This window comes from Apostichopus japonicus, chromosome 8 (assembly GCF_037975245.1).
Source record: "Apostichopus japonicus isolate 1M-3 chromosome 8, ASM3797524v1, whole genome shotgun sequence".
NCBI lineage: Eukaryota > Metazoa > Echinodermata > Holothuroidea > Aspidochirotida > Stichopodidae > Apostichopus > Apostichopus japonicus.
In genome coordinates, this window is record NC_092568.1 from 15,019,125 (window position 1) to 15,035,326 (window position 16,202).

The window sequence follows — 16,202 nt, forward strand, 5'->3', positions numbered from 1 at the left end:
ATTAGCAAAAGGTGATACCAAGCAGAAACAGCATATATTAGGTGTGGTAAGATATTGGCAGTAAAAACTCTTTTCCTTATATCAACATGAAAATATGGAACTATATACGATAGAGTTGAGACTATGAAGTACACCCGTTTAAGTATTCTGCTTATATGACAAGTGAAACTTAGTTTGTCATCAATACAAACACCTTAGACCTAGATATACTGTATGATGAGTGCGTTCTACTTCTGCATCTTTAATTGAGATTTTAGTTAACTTACATGATACAAGACCTTTTCCACGAAAACGGTTATTCAGTTGCAACAACTACATAATGCATCACAGATAAAGAAACTATATCCCAGTTGTTACTTGCCTTGATATACTTGAATGGCATATGAGGACAGCTGTCAAGTAGCATGTATGCAAAAACCAGACTGTGGTTTCTATGATCCAACATGAGTATCCTTTCATATGAATGGGACATACTGACACACTTGATCTTTAGTAATACAGCAAGAAGTGACAAACAGTATATTCACAATGACAGATGCTGACACAAATGACCACTGTTAGCCTGCTTGTACTCACTCAATGTGATACATAAAACAGTAAATATGAGATTTCTTCCAGCTTCCTCATCTTGAGATATCAAGTTTTAAAGGTTTACAAAATTTGACCACTGTTAATCTCCACAATAACAAAGGCCTCTTTTAGCCATGTGGTATACTTACAGACTAAATATGATATCTGTTCAGCTTCCTTTCTTGAACTTATCATTTTTACAAGGTTTTCACAACTTGAACCCTGTTTACCCTTTGACATCCACCCCAAAAAATACAGGATATAATCAATATGATTCACATACATACCAAATCTTACATTTTCCAAGCTTCTCTTCCAAAGATAGCGTGTTTGAAGCCAGGTGTCATACCGCACACACAAGTATTAACGCATACGTTTTTATTAAATCAGCAAACAAATTAAGCATTGATATTGAGATGACGCAATATGACAAATCATTTTTTTCTAACCCATACCGTCACGACTCGAGGTTTATGCTTAGAACTAACAATGAATGTATGCTATATCAAGTGAGCTGGCTTCCCTCATCTTGGAAAGATAATTGTTCTGCTTGTTTTAGCCAGTTTTCTGTTAATTAGTACCTATTTGTGTGACCAAAGCAAAGCATAGCAGAACAGAATTTAAAAAATTAGGTGGTGAATGTAAAAATTCCATTTACCTGAAGAAAGACAACTAACTGCCATTTACTGTCCTGGATGTGACACATGAGTTTATAGATTACAACTACCAATAGAACAACTTAATTTCCACGTGTGGTAAGATATATGCTTGTTATGTGAGACTTTTGTTAGAATTTTGTCACCTTAGAGTCCTTTGAACTTCACAATCAACAAAAACAATCCCAGGATTTACTTATACCATCATTCTGACTGGAGTTCTCTGGGAACATTGCTCTTGATTCAACCTTACAATGCCATTACTAAATGCATAATAAGATAATAGAAATACTAATTCTATTCAGTATACTAATTGTGTGCACATTTTCCTCCTTGCCAGGGGGAGAAAAACAGACCCTTTGATATATATGGAGGGGAGGAAGTGTGTGTGTGAGAGGGGGGGGGGGTTATGAATTGAATTGAAACCAATCTAGTGTGGTTTGAACAGAGGGAATGTGTGAATTAAATATTGCTTAATATAAGGACACTTATTGCCGGTTCCAAAAAGTGCTATCTGACGGCATTTATGCTTTGTTTTTCTTGTTGCTTGCTGTTTTTAATCTATGTTGCACATATAGACATACTTAAACTTTAAGCGGGATTTTTTTTTCTGGAATTGTCTATCAGTGGGGGTGGGGGGACAAACAATAATGATATGCATGAAAGAAAGAAACCTTTTTATCATAAATTATCAAGTTCTTGTCTTAACCACTGGTTGTATACTCAAACACCTGATCATCTCCAACCTCATCATATTCAGCTTGGATAGCCTCCCTTCCTATCCTGGTGAAATGCTCTGACCCTTGGCACCAACCTATACCTATACATAAAAGTTTAAAATTATTGACTGAATAGAGAAGTTAATAAGTAACCACATTCAAGCTAAAAAAACGCATGTTTACACCACATATCATATTGAAAAGATAATTGTGCATCAGGATCATTACTTTGGTAAGCTTTTGCGCAGTTGACTACAGGCTGCTTCAGCTTCTGTTTCGGTGCAACCTGTGACAAGGTGGTAGAGATGGTCCACAGCATGAGAGACAAGAACGTCATTGAGGTAATTCAGCCTGCAGAAAAGGACGCATGAATAGTAAGCATTGCTTCAAAGTTACAGAAATTAAATAGAAATAAATATTACTGTGAAAACATGATTTCAGCAATCATTACGAATGGGTACTTCAAATTAATGTATGTTGCAGCATTCGGTAATAACAAGGTGAAGCATTCAGACTAGCAATATTGTTTATTGCCACAAATGCAGATCTGATCCTCCATGAGCATGCGAGCATTCAGACTGTAGCAAATTGATCCCCCAATTGTGGGTCTAATCCACCGTGAGCATGTATGGAGTATATTCAGACTAGCATGTTGTTTGCCCTTGTGGGTCTGATCCTCCTTAACCATGCAATAATTTATACTATAGGACGTTGATCACCCAAATTGTAGGGTCTGATCATCCTTGAGCATGCGAGAATGCAAACTATAGCAAGTTGATCGCCCTTGTACGTCTCGTCCTACTTGAGCATGTGAGGTTCAGACTAGCAAGTTGATCACCTCATTTGTGGGGTCTGCTTGATCCTCCTTAAGCATGCGATTATTCAGAGTATAGCAACTTGAACCCCCAAGTGTGGGATCTGATCCTCCTTGAGCATGCGAGCATTCAGATATACAGTATGGCAAGTTGATAGCCTATTGAAGTCTGTACGCATTCCTGTGTATTGTATCAAGGCCAAGCTAAGAGTGAGATCTGATCAAGTGTGACCTATGTGCAGCACTAAGGTCACGTCTCGACGTAAGTCAGTGTTAGATTCAAATTTTCTGGCAGGACGGGCCAACAGTTCAAGCACTCAATCACAGAAAGTAAAATTCATGATAAGGCAAGGCTTAGGGCGATAAACTTACAAACAATGATATGACCAGAAGGACTGGATCCCATTTTTCAATAAAAAGTTCCTTTAAATGCAGTGCTTAACCATTGAAAGTATACATATCATTACTATATAGCACAACAAAAGTTTGCAACAAGTAGCGAAACATCTAAAAGCGTTTGGCCGAGCGATGATGATAGGTAACAGGTAGAGCACCTTTATCATTAATATTAATCAATATTTGTTTCTGCTTGAATTTTGAGAGTTGCTTAAGCACTACAAAATTTTGCTTGTAACTGCCAATGTATACCACTTAGGTTGGTATCAATAACTGCATGATAATGGAGTGCATATAATCCCACTTTAATGAAATATTTAAAACTTACTGTACTTCAAACTTTTTGAGTTTCTTCAATTGGTCATACAACTGCTTCGTGGAATTTGAAGAAAAAACTGTTGCAAACAGATCTCTGTTGAATCAAAGCAAAGAACACAATCATAGCACACTGGAAACTTACTTAACCATGAATTGTAAAAATAGGCCTGGGGGGGAGTCTTAAAAAACAAATTTCCAGAGGACAAGAAATTCGGGCAAAAGTCCTGAAAAATTCGGGCAGCCTAAGAAGAGAAACTATATATATATATATATATATATATATATATATATATATATATATATATATATATATATATTTATATATATATATATATATATATATATATATATATATATATATATATATAGCGGAAGGCCTGTGGTTCGAATCCCGGTGGAGGCTGAAAGTTTTTTCACTGTTCTTGATTTTCCAATTCATTACGATTTTCATTTATATATATTCATTTGCCTTTGTCGTTTACCTCCATTGCATTAACATATATATATATATATATATATATATATATATATATATATATATATAAATGTGCAGTAGCTTGCCCAAATCTTTTTCAAATATTTGCCCGACAATTCATTGATTTTCTTTATTTAGCATCATGATGCCCGAATATTTCCGTGTAGCACCACCGTAAGCACAGCTCACGTGGGCTACCACGCTTTTTGCGTGATCAATTTTTTTTCTAACTAGTCAACTGTATACCTGGACATCTCCGACATGAGTTTATATAAGAAACATTTTTCTTTTTCATGCTGGGGGGGGGGGGGGGAGTGCCTACAAGCCTAGAAGTACAGGTTTATCATACTCTTTGTTACATTTTATACTGTTTTATGAGACAAATTGCAGTCTCACCCGACACAGCGACATTATCCCGCCTACGTGTCGTTGAACAATGTATGTTTTTCTGGAGGTAGCTGAGTACTGTGTTAAAATAATAAATACGGTAACTAAATATGAGCTTAAAAAATATACTGTCCTATTTTTCCTCTTCAAAGTGATGTAACCATTTTTTCTTCTTCTAATTTGCCAAATTTTTGGGGAAGTGTAAATTTCTAAAATGTGAGATTATAAAATAAAGAATGTTTATATGCAACTTGCAAGGCCTCAGATGTGCCGTTTCCGGCAATCTGAGAGGCTTTTTTTGCCAACAATTTTCTTGTATGCTACGCGCCAACCGATGGTGGCGCTCCGCTTAGATAGTGTCACGGGAACTTTCGGGCACAAAACTTTCTGCCCCCCCCAAACTAAAATGGTCCCGTACGCCTATGACCTCGGCCCACAACATTAGGCTTCTGTACTCAATGTGGTACAATTACATATCATATATGCGATCGTTCCAAGCTTCTGAAATATTATGTTTAGAAAGGTGCGTTAGTGTAGGGACAGGTTAGAGGGGAGTGAGGTAACTGTTTGGCATTTTTTGACTTCAAATGACCTTTATGACCTCCGACAAAATCAAACAGTTTCTTTTACTCAATGTTATGCACTATCTTACCAAGTACGAGATCTGCCCAAGCTTCCAATATTGATATACCAGGTTTACAAGGTTTCACAATTTGACCCGAATGACCTTTGACCTCAAACAATACAATACGCTTCTTGTACTCAACAATGTACTCTTTTGCACAAACTATGGGATCAATCTAAGCTTCGATTTTTACAATGTGGGCGGTACAAAGACACGCACACACACGCCAGCATGAATGAATAGGTTACGATTATTATCAAAGCCAGGAAAGCTGCTCTTCAGAAGTTGAACATTAAATTGCAGAGTTTCAAACTGACATCACATAAAATTATCTTCTCAAAACTAAAACAAATGAAATTTAATTTCTGAAAACAATTGTCAGGAAACTGAAGTTTTCTTCTAATTAACTTATTCCCGTCTTTATTATTGTTGGCAATAATGGTTAATTTGTTAGGCCATTAAGTCGAAACCGATTTATTGTGTGAATACAGCTACAGCACTTTACCCTCACATAAGCCAGCAAATACTCAGAACTGATTAAGTTGCTGATTATTTTTAAGGAAATTCTGGAGGAATCATGCCAATCCTCCTCCTCCTCCCCCACCCCCCCCCCCCAAAAAAAAATACTGCAAAGAAATCTTACTTGTGCAAAATTCTTTTAGTAAAATTGAATTGAATTTCTTCTTCTGAGGAAGGCCTGTGGTACTGTTAATAAGTGTGCACAGTACTTTCTCATTCACAGCCAATTCACTTCATACGGCCCAATTAGCCAAGAGTTTTCGAGCTTCCCTCCTCTTCGGGCATCCTTTCTAGCATTCCGTATGAGAACACTGGAACCAACTTCGAAGCTCTGAATAAAATAAAATCCAGCAGATATACGTAAACATCATAATACAATGCATATGTTGCCATTCATTTAAATACAACTTTAATGTACAACATAGCATTATATAATTACCTTTTTTGGTGCCTATTATCCAAATTCTTTTTTTGCCGTTCTTGGGCTTTGCCAATATTTTCTTTCACAACACCTTTGATTATGTCCCGTGACTGTGACATGAGTTGAAAAACCCTCTCCCGCTGTGCATCGCTGCAGTCTGTAGTAGGAGCTTCTGGTTGGACAATGTTGTCTTCAATGTCGACTGGTCGCAATGGCTCTATGGATATATGAAGATAAATTAACATTCAATTATTCACAACACTTTGTTGACTGAAGAATAAATACATTTTTATATATTTTATTTTCACTATTAAGACCATTGAACCAGAAATTTGAGTCACATCACATACTCAAACCAGCACAAATATAAAACCCTTATATATATTCTGTGCTGTTATAGGTCCAACTTGCATACCAGTCAATTATGATAAATATATAGTATATGAAAAACAAAACCAATGTCAGTGGCATTAATTGCATGTATCTTTTAAGTTAATGGGCATGCATTTACAGTTTAATGAATGTTCATATTTTGTACTTGCTGCAGAATGTACCATATACAGGGTTAATATTTATTTGTTTAGATATTATAACTTAAATTGGGTTATTGATGGTCGTCTATTTAGCGTTTTTCCCAGGACCTGGGATGTGTCAAATTAGATTTTATCGTACAGAGGACTGGTGTAGCTATGCAAGATTTGTCCAAACTCTCTTATCCCTGATTGCTTTTTCTCTGTATATGGCCTTAGCAAATTTAAATCTCTATTCAGCAATGGCAGGTTTAAATTATTACAAACCTTCCAAACATAACAGCAAAAGGTGAATGACCTATTGAACCATGTTTGGCTGTATGGTACCCCATGAGAATTGAAGACAGCATTTCATCTCAGTCATGTTGGTTTTCATTGACAACCTTGATGAGTGACCTTTGCAGAGTTTGGTTGAATGTTTCATCAAGCCCATTGGTCTGTGGGTGGTAGCTAGAGGATTCTCTGTGGTCTACCCCTATCATGTCAAACAGGGACTTGTTCAGAGCATTAACAAATTCTCCTCTCTGGTCTGAGATGACAATTTTCATGCACCCAAATCTAAATAAATGGAAATATTTAAATAACTATTGTTAAAGTATTGATTACGAGTAATGTAATGAACTACTGGCATCTGCAGAATGGCTACATTGTTTAATCAGGAAATCATTTCAGCACTGATTTTAATAAAAAAGTTAAAAGCACTGACAATATCCCACTAACATTTCATTGACATTAACTTAAGAAACAACTTCTATAAATTCCTGTAACCATTTGGCCGCTTTCTGGGTCACAGTTAAAACAGTGCAAATGCAGGTCTGCATAACTAATTCCATGTAAAGTAGAAACAAAAGTAGATGGATATTTACCTGGCCATGGTTTCAAACAGAAAGTTTGCAACAGTTTTTACTGTTTTGTTCTGTACAGGAACAGCCTCTGGCCATTTTGAAAAATAGTCACATAGGGTTTATATGATGTACTTATTTCCATTGATGGTCTCTGGAAGGGGTCCAATCATATCCACACCCATCTAAAAAAAGAAGTAAAATGGCATTCAGAACCATACACAATCTAATCATACGAACTGATGTTCAAGTGATTTATATCTGAGTTTTGTAAAATGCTAAACATTCAATTTTTTTTATTTTTTTTTATTGTAACTCACACTGGAAGACTCTGTTACCATTTTTTTTCTTCATTACCAAACCTATTACTTACTGACTTGTCAAACCCAGCTGTTATATGGAAGTCCAATGGGAAATCTCTGAAGTGAGATGCAAGTCACATGCAGTGATCTAGCTGACAACCTAGATGGTAATTGTCACTAGGGACTATAATAGGCCTGGTAACCATTTTCATCACCTTTGAATGTGGGGTGGGGGGGGGGAACAGATGTGTAAGTACCTGGATGAGTGATTAATAGTTAGTCAGAAAATTGCCTTGGAATCTGTCAGTGAGATGACAGGGTTACAGCTAACTGATGTAGGAAGCATACATTGGTACAACCTATACCTTGGTATCTATAAACATGATATTGTAAGCATTTAGAAATGTTACAAATTAATCTTTGAAGGGAATTTGCAGAATTTTTTTATATTAATGACAGAAATTCACACTGTAGAGTTACAGTATGGAAGAAAAGACTTCTTGGTTATTAACCAAGTAGCAAATTTTACTTAAATAATAGATGTTGAAATAAGCATATGGGTTCATTGGGGATGAATTTTGGACAAAAGGCTATGGCTCTGTTGGTACTTTAGTTATGAACTGCATATGAATGTACGTACCTAGGACATTTTCTCGGATACTTCTTTATGACAACAATTCAACTACTGAACTCTGTTATGTTCATGTGTCATTCTTGCTTCATATCACAATTCAGTTTTCTTTTCATTTTGAAATTCATATAAGATAATTATGAAGTCCTATGTAAAGGTTTTCCTGTTGCTTTAATTATACGCAGCTAAAAAAAAATACCAAAATGTGTTCTTAGCGAAATTTGTGTTTATGGCTGCAGTCCATGAAAATTCCCGACAGTACTGCGAGTCATTAAGTCTACTGAATGTACCACCATCATGATCATCTTTAATATATGCTTATAGACCGGCAGCCCAGTGCACTTTGATCAAACGAACGAGGTACCAATATCTGAGTATTGGAACATTTGTGGAAAAACCCAGTATATCCAAAAGTGGATGTCTGCCGTGGTCGCTCTGCTGCATGTGGCCCCTGGGGCCGGTTAAAGGGGGCCCAAAAATGCATCTGATCAAACGAACGAGGTACCACTTGAAACCAATGTCAACTTAATGCATGAATGCCACATAGTACTGAATGGCCCATGCCAGACAAATTTTCTGCTGCAAAGGGCCCGCCAGACGCCCAAGAAGGGCCCCTAAAAATATGCATCTGATCAAACGAACGAGGTACCACTTGAAACCAATGTCAACTTAATGCATGAATGCCACATAGTACTGAATGGCCCATGCCAGACAAATTTTCTGCTGCAAAGGGCCCGCCAGACGCCCAAGAAGGGCCCCTAAAAATATGCATCTGATCAAACGAACGAGGTACCACTTGAAACCAATGTCAACTTAATGCATGAATGCCACAAAGTACTGAATGGCCTATGCCAGACAAATTTTCTGCTGCTAAGGGCCCGCCAGACGCCCCCAAATATGGCCCAAATGCCCATTAGCGTAGCATTGACCCAGATTAAATATGCAAGGTATCACTCAAAACCGGTTTGGAATGTTCGGGTTGATCTTACAGACTATGGAAATCATCATGCCAGACAAATTTTCTGCTACAAAGGGCCCGCCAGACGCCCCAAAAGGGCCCATAAAAATGCATTTGATCAAACGAACGAGGTACCACTTGAAACCAATGTCAACTTAATGCATGAATGCCACAAAGTACTGAATGGCCCATGCCAGACAAATTTTCTGCTGCTAAGGGCCCGCCAGACGCCCCCAAATATGGCCCAAATGCCCGTTAGCGTAGCATTGACCCAGATTAAATATGCAAGGTACCACTCAAAACCGGTTTGGAATGTTCGGGTTGATCTTACAGACTATGGAAATCATCATGCCAGACAAATTTTCTGCTACAAAGGGCCCGCCAGACGCCCAAGAAGGGCCCCTAAAAATATGCATCTTATCAAACGAACGAGGTACCACTTGAAACCAATGTCAACTTAATGCATGAATGCCACAAAGTACTGAATGGCCCATGCCAGACAAATTTTCTACTGCTAAAGGCCCGCCAGACGCCCCCAAATATGGCCCAAAATGCCCATTATCGTAGCATTGACCCAGATTAAATATGCAAGGTACCACTCAAAACCGGTTTGGAACCACACAAAAACAATATTAAATGCAAAGGTACTTTCCACAGAGTAAAGAACTGCCAATGCAAGACAAATTTTCTTCTGCATAGGTCCCACCAGATAAAAAGAATAGGTGGCCCAATGTGGCCCTATATATGGGTCTAAAGAATTGGATATATGTGCCTTGTAACATGACATTTCAAGCTCATGATTATATTGTTTCCAGCGTAAATTGGAGTTACTGTACACAAGACCAGTGTTTTATCCTATTTAGCTATTCGCTGCTCTAAGCAAAATAAAGATAACACTTTCACCTAAGCCTCTAAATATTTTGGGATTTGCTGGCCTGGGCAAAAATTACAGTTCCCCACATTATAATTCTAACACTCTGAGGAAGAGTCTTGCCTGGCTTGGATCCACAGAACTACGGTTGGAAGAGCAAGAATGGGTGCTACAGCCCTGACTGGTTTGAGGGACCGGCTCTCCCAGATCATCTATTCCAAGAGGGGGAACTGAGCGAAGATTTTCAAAGTAGCCGACCAGACGTGGCTTCCGAGTTTGATGCCGATGATTCAAGTACTGAACCATCTTGGAGTGATGACTCCGACAATGAAACATAGATTTGAGCTTCCATTGTCTTTTTAGAATCAAGTTCATGGGAATACTTAATTTTCATAAACTTACTAATGATTCTTTTGAGATCTGTCTGAATGGCAAATGCAGTGTCTTTTTACAATGCACACACTCCAGTGTTTAATCACTGTCAAGAGACATGAATTCTCAGTTCTTATACTTCGAACCTAACATGTGTCATGTTCAGAGTAATCACACAGTGATCCTTTGTTACTATCTTTGCCAATTATGATTTTAGTACATTTTAAACTAGCAAGATGACTTTCTTGAAAGGTAAAAGATTCCTTCATAGATGAAAACAAAAACCCTCATCTAGCATTCATATTTCTGAAAAATGGATGCCACATCTATTTGTTGGACTTGTTACAAGCTATTCGAATTGAATTAGTGTAATGATGGAAGTTCTAAAAGACCAAGATGGAGTAATATACGCCAATTACTCATTTTATATTTTGTATCAAGGAATGGAGTCATACGTGGTGATATCAGTATCTGTTTGTTCAATCTTAGCATTTTAAGTCCGTTAAAGAGTGTACCTAGCATAAAGGTACATATACATTTCTATGCTTCAATTATGTATCTTTTAAAAACCATATTGGACAGTTTCAACCCAAACCTTTATCGTTAAGTACACGTTATAAAGCATTTTCACCATTGTTTGATAATTGTTTCTTTGTCTGAGCTTAAGAAACAAAACAATCTCTTTTGTTCGACTACATGTATGTCTTAAGATGACACTGAAGCGTTCTTTCTCAAGATTTTAAACTTTGTAGATTTACAATGCTAACGTAAACACAGTGTTTTAAGATACAAAATGATTTTGGGTTTCTTATTTACAATACATAAACTGATTTTAATCTGCTCCAGTGTTTCCAGCGAAACAAAGTAACTGCCAAGTTAAACACTGCTCACGATACAAAGTACTGACTGGATAAAAGGAAAAAGAATGGATAAAAGGAAACAGAATGGATTTGAGAATGCATTATAACTGTCAGGATCTCCCTCAAAGACTGAGTTTGCGTCATTTTTGTTTTGCTCAATGAAATGTTCAGTATTTGATACACCTACTAGTATACTAATCTCATTATTCCATTGGCCTATGTAGCGGGAAGGAATTTGAATAATTCAGGATGTTCTTGATTGTTATAGATTGGTTTCTTGTGGTATCTTAACTATTTAAACTGCATAATTTTTTTTACATGTGGTGGGCACTTTGCAGAAGAAAATTTGTATTGTATTGACATTTCTTTACTCTGTGGAATGCTACAAATGTCATGTCACAAGGCACATATAGTCTGCATCGATATACAATTCATTAGGCCCATATAGGGCCGCATTGGGCCACCTATACTTTCTATCTGGTGGGACCTATGCAGAAGAAAATTTGTCTTGCATTGGCAGTTCTTTACTCTGTGGAAAGTACCTTTGCATTTAATATTGGTTTTGTGTGGTACCAACTATGATTGATCATGGCCCATTTGGGGGCCCTTTTTTAGTGTGTCTGTTAGCCCGTTTGTAGCAGAAAATTTGTCTGGCATGATGATTTCCATAGTCTGTAAGATCAACCCGAACATTCCAAACCGATTTTGAGTGGTACCTTGCATATTTAATCTGGGTCAATGCTACGATAATGGGCATTTTGGGCCAAATTTGGGGGCGTCTGGCGGGCCCTTAGCAGTAGAAAATTTGTCTGGCATAGGCCATTCAGTACTTTGTGGCATTCATGCATTAAGTTGACATTGGTTTCAAGTGGTACCTCGTTCGTTTGATCAAATGCATTTTTATGGGCCCTTTTGCGGCGTCTGGCGGGCCCTTTGTAGCAGAAAATTTGTCTGGCATGATGATTTCCATAGTCTGTAAGATCAACCCGAACATTTCAAACCGGTTTTGAGTGGTACCTTGCATATTTAATCTGGGTCAATGCTACGCTAATGGGCATTTGGGCCATATTTGGGGGCGTCTGGCGGGCCCTTAGCAGCAGAAAATTTGTCTGGCATGGGCCATTCAGTACTTTGTGGCATTCATGCATTAAGTTGACATTGGTTTCAAGTGGTACCTCGTTCGTTTGATCAAATGCATTTTTATGGGCCCTTTTGGGGCGTCTGGCGGGCCCTTTGTAGCAGAAAATTTGTCTGGCATGATGATTTCCATAGTCTGTAAGATCAACCCGAACATTCCAAACCGGTTTTGAGTGGTACCTTGCAGATTTAATCTGGGTCAATGCTACGCTAATGGGCATTTGGGCCATATTTGGGGGCGTCTGGCGGGCCCTTAGCAGCAGAAAATTTGTCTGGCATGGGCCATTCAGTACTTTGTGGCATTCATGCATTAAGTTGATATTGGTTTCAAGTGGTACCTCGTTCGTTTGATAAGATGCATTTTTTTAGGGGCCCTTCTTGGGCGTCTGGCGGGCCCTTTGCAGCAGAAAATTTGTCTGGCATGGGCCATTCAGTACTATGTGGCATTCATGCATTAAGTTGACATTGGTTTCAAGTGGTACCTCGTTCGTTTGATCAGATGCATTTTTGGGCCCCCTTTAACCGGCCCCAGGGGCCACATGCAGCAGAGCGACCACGGCAGACATCCACTTTTGGATATACTGGGTTTTTCCACAAATGTTCCAATACTCAGATATTGGTACCTCGTTCGTTTGATCAAAGTGCACTGGGCTGCCGGTCTATTAGTAAATTATAACTTTAAGAACAAATGAATGAGCTAGATCTTTCATTCTCTGGACAATCTCCACACATACTCCTTATACTCTTGCACTGGCCAACAAAGGGATGCAAACTTTAAGCATCGGTTGATAACTATGCATATGGTGAATGACTTTGCAGTTACAATCATGCAAACAAATATTGCTTTTAGATGACAAAAAACAAAGTGATTTAGTGATAACTGTGCTGCTTGTGAACAGTATTTTCGACCCAGGCCTAGCATTAATAAGCTGAACGCATAAGGTGGTCCATATGTATTCCATTAACATGTAAGGCCTATGAGCTAGGATAGGTATTTGAAAAAAAAACATGTTACACAACTTCCATTGCAGATTCCATCAAAATCAGGTGTACATGTGCCTCCTGCTGAAATGCAGATGAAAATAATACTTAGGTGGTGAAATTGTCACCACTCGTGTCCTACAAGGACTCTTACAGAAATTGAAATGAACCTGATATTTCTATTGATTTAGCCACCTTCTCAGATCCCTTTCTTTCAAATTATGGTCTTATACCAAAATACTCCTATCATTTGGTCAAATAAGTTCATGATAACATGTGGGATAAAACAAAAGCAAATTGTTGTGCATTTTTATTTGCTCTTTTTTCAATTGTTTCTCTCAACAACCAGCTATCCTCCTGAATAGAAATTTATTCACCCACCCTCAAATTTGTGAAAGAGATTACACTAGGCCTATATTAGTTTTTTAGGTCCATTCTGGTCACTATTCTAGCAATACTACAGTATATCACCAAGCAGTGTCTACATGTGATAATACATTAATTGCAAATTTAATATAAATGATATAAACTTGGTCCATGGAGCTATAATCCCAGGTTTATAGCTCCATGGTTTAACCTGCACTAATTTAATTGCAACATTGTTTTGTGCATATACTAACAACCTTAATTACTGTGGAAGAATGTTTAATGAATATTCATACCATAACCATGTACATGTTTGCATAATTAAAATATCACCAGCAAAGAGGCCCATTAAACTTATTAAAAATTATTAGCCAACACAGCTAACCTTCTGACAATGAAGTGATGGGCAGGTGGCCAACTGATTACCTATAGCATATATTCGACCTGCTGCAGTGTCTGTGCACATCCCGGCACCAATATATTAAAAAAATATGGGAAAACCTCTAAAAAGAAAGAGATAATAAAGTAACACTCATTAATTTAATTGATCCTCCAAATGGACAAGACAGGGACCCCCCCCTCTCCCTTGCTACCTTGTGTTTTAACTAGTAAGGGGACTAATCCCAGGACATATCTTTCAGAAAATCTGAAAAGTCCTATCCTGAAGATTTTTTTTTTTTTTAACCTAGCCTAGCAATTTCAAACACATAATCATTATTGAAATTAAAAGCTTGTATACTCATGGTAGCATGGGTACACAATACACAGCTGATATGTAACTGACAGCTGATCTGGGAGTTTTAGCAGCTACCAGAGTAACAAAAATTATACCAAGTAGGCTTTATTTCAGAGATTGCCAATCGGAGTGGCTTGAATTTGAATAAAGCAAATTATTTGCAAATAGGGTTAACTCTCGAAGTCCTACTCCTAGCTAGGCTACAGTAGGCTAGCCTATAGTAGCCTAATACTATTTGTGTCTTGCCGACTAATTATGCATCACGATATTCTCTAACACTAATAAAGTTTAGACTTTTCAGTTCTACTCTTAGGTGATTACAAATAATAAAATATACCTATAATCTGCAAGGCCCAAATGGCCAATGCACTTAGTTCAAGTTATATGCATATCTATGGAATCATTTTCTTCAGTGGAAATAATTCCTAAAAGTTTTATACAAATAAACAAATAATACACTTACCGCCAAACCCTTCTTGTAAGCTTTAATTTTGTGGGAAGTTTGGCCAAGGGCCTATCTTCGTTGCCATGTGGGCCGACGTAAACTAGATCGGCATCTCCCGTCAGTCTAAAACTCTTCGATCTTCCCCTTATCGATCTTTCTAGATTTATCGTAGACTTTTCAGGTTACAGTCCTGACGAAAGATATTTTCCAATGCTAATGTAGGCCTACTCGTCATCGGTATCCAGGTCAGGAGAAGTCATCTTGTAATATCAGATCGGGCTAAGTAAGTTAACGGTCTCAACTCTTAATGCAATTACTGTGCGTGCATATATGCAGCTACTAAGAAATTTTGGGCCTGCGACATGTAACGACGTAGACGGCATATTCGGCTTACTTCACTGAGTAAACAGCAGTATACATTTTACAGTAGAATGCAAATACGCATGTCACACCTAGAACGTAGAGCGGGAGATTTCCACATTTCCCGCGTACTGAATAAAATATATTAACTCTGACCAGGGAGTTTTTCAATAACAACTCCCTGCTCTGACCCCGGATTTGACCTCCATGCTCCGGATGGCGGGGAACTATCGCCGCCGCGTATCGGTTAAAATACATTTACCTTCGACCTACATGGTTGATCTTTCTCCAACGTTTAGAAATTCCGACCTTCCAAACAACTACCCTAATGGTAGTAACGATTGATAAGCAGCAGATCTCAGACAGACATGACTACTTAGTTCGGAAGATAAGTTTAACATTCATTATGCAGCCTTAATTCTGACAGTCGACGATCGAAATAGAGCAAGGGAAAGTGTCCCTGAGACACTATTCACGCAAATGAGACACTATTTCCTAGTAATAAGTGTCCTACGGACGCCCGGACACTCATTACTGCCACACCAGCACTGAATAAGTCATTACTCGCCACATCTGATGTGCTTGATCTACCAACCAATGAACACATTGCTTTAAAGCCAACACACATGTTCTCTGTACAAAAAGCATCTAAGCAGAATGCAAGCAGAGCAAACTGTACAGGCTGTCTAGCCTGTGAGGTCACTTACGAATGATGTTATGCAACAGCAGATTTTTTTTTCAAAATATAACATGCACTGACAAGGTGATATGGGAGCACTGAAGTTGATAGATCAACAAAATGAATTAAGACCAAAAATTGATTTACAAATTTCTGCAAATGCCCCAACTCCCAGCGGACTAACGAATAATGCAATACATGTGCTCTATTTATACTTCTAGTACACTAGATT

At 38.0% G+C, this 16,202-nt stretch overlaps 2 long non-coding RNA genes across 2 annotated transcripts; both read right to left on the bottom strand.

The window, feature by feature from the left end:
- Window positions 1-1,339: 1,339 nt before the first annotated feature.
- LOC139971480 (uncharacterized) lies at window positions 1,340-6,076 on the bottom strand. Its single transcript, XR_011794396.1, has 4 exons — window positions 5,919-6,076; window positions 5,604-5,810; window positions 3,484-3,567; window positions 1,340-2,296 (listed from the first exon to the last, which is right to left on the bottom strand). It is a non-coding gene; the product is annotated as an uncharacterized lncRNA (long non-coding RNA).
- Window positions 6,077-6,746: 670 nt separating this feature from the next.
- On the bottom strand, window positions 6,747-15,700 carry LOC139971657 (uncharacterized). Its single transcript, XR_011794440.1, has 3 exons — window positions 14,136-15,700; window positions 7,297-7,457; window positions 6,747-6,988 (listed from the first exon to the last, which is right to left on the bottom strand). It is a non-coding gene; the product is annotated as an uncharacterized lncRNA (long non-coding RNA).
- Window positions 15,701-16,202: the final 502 nt, after the last annotated feature.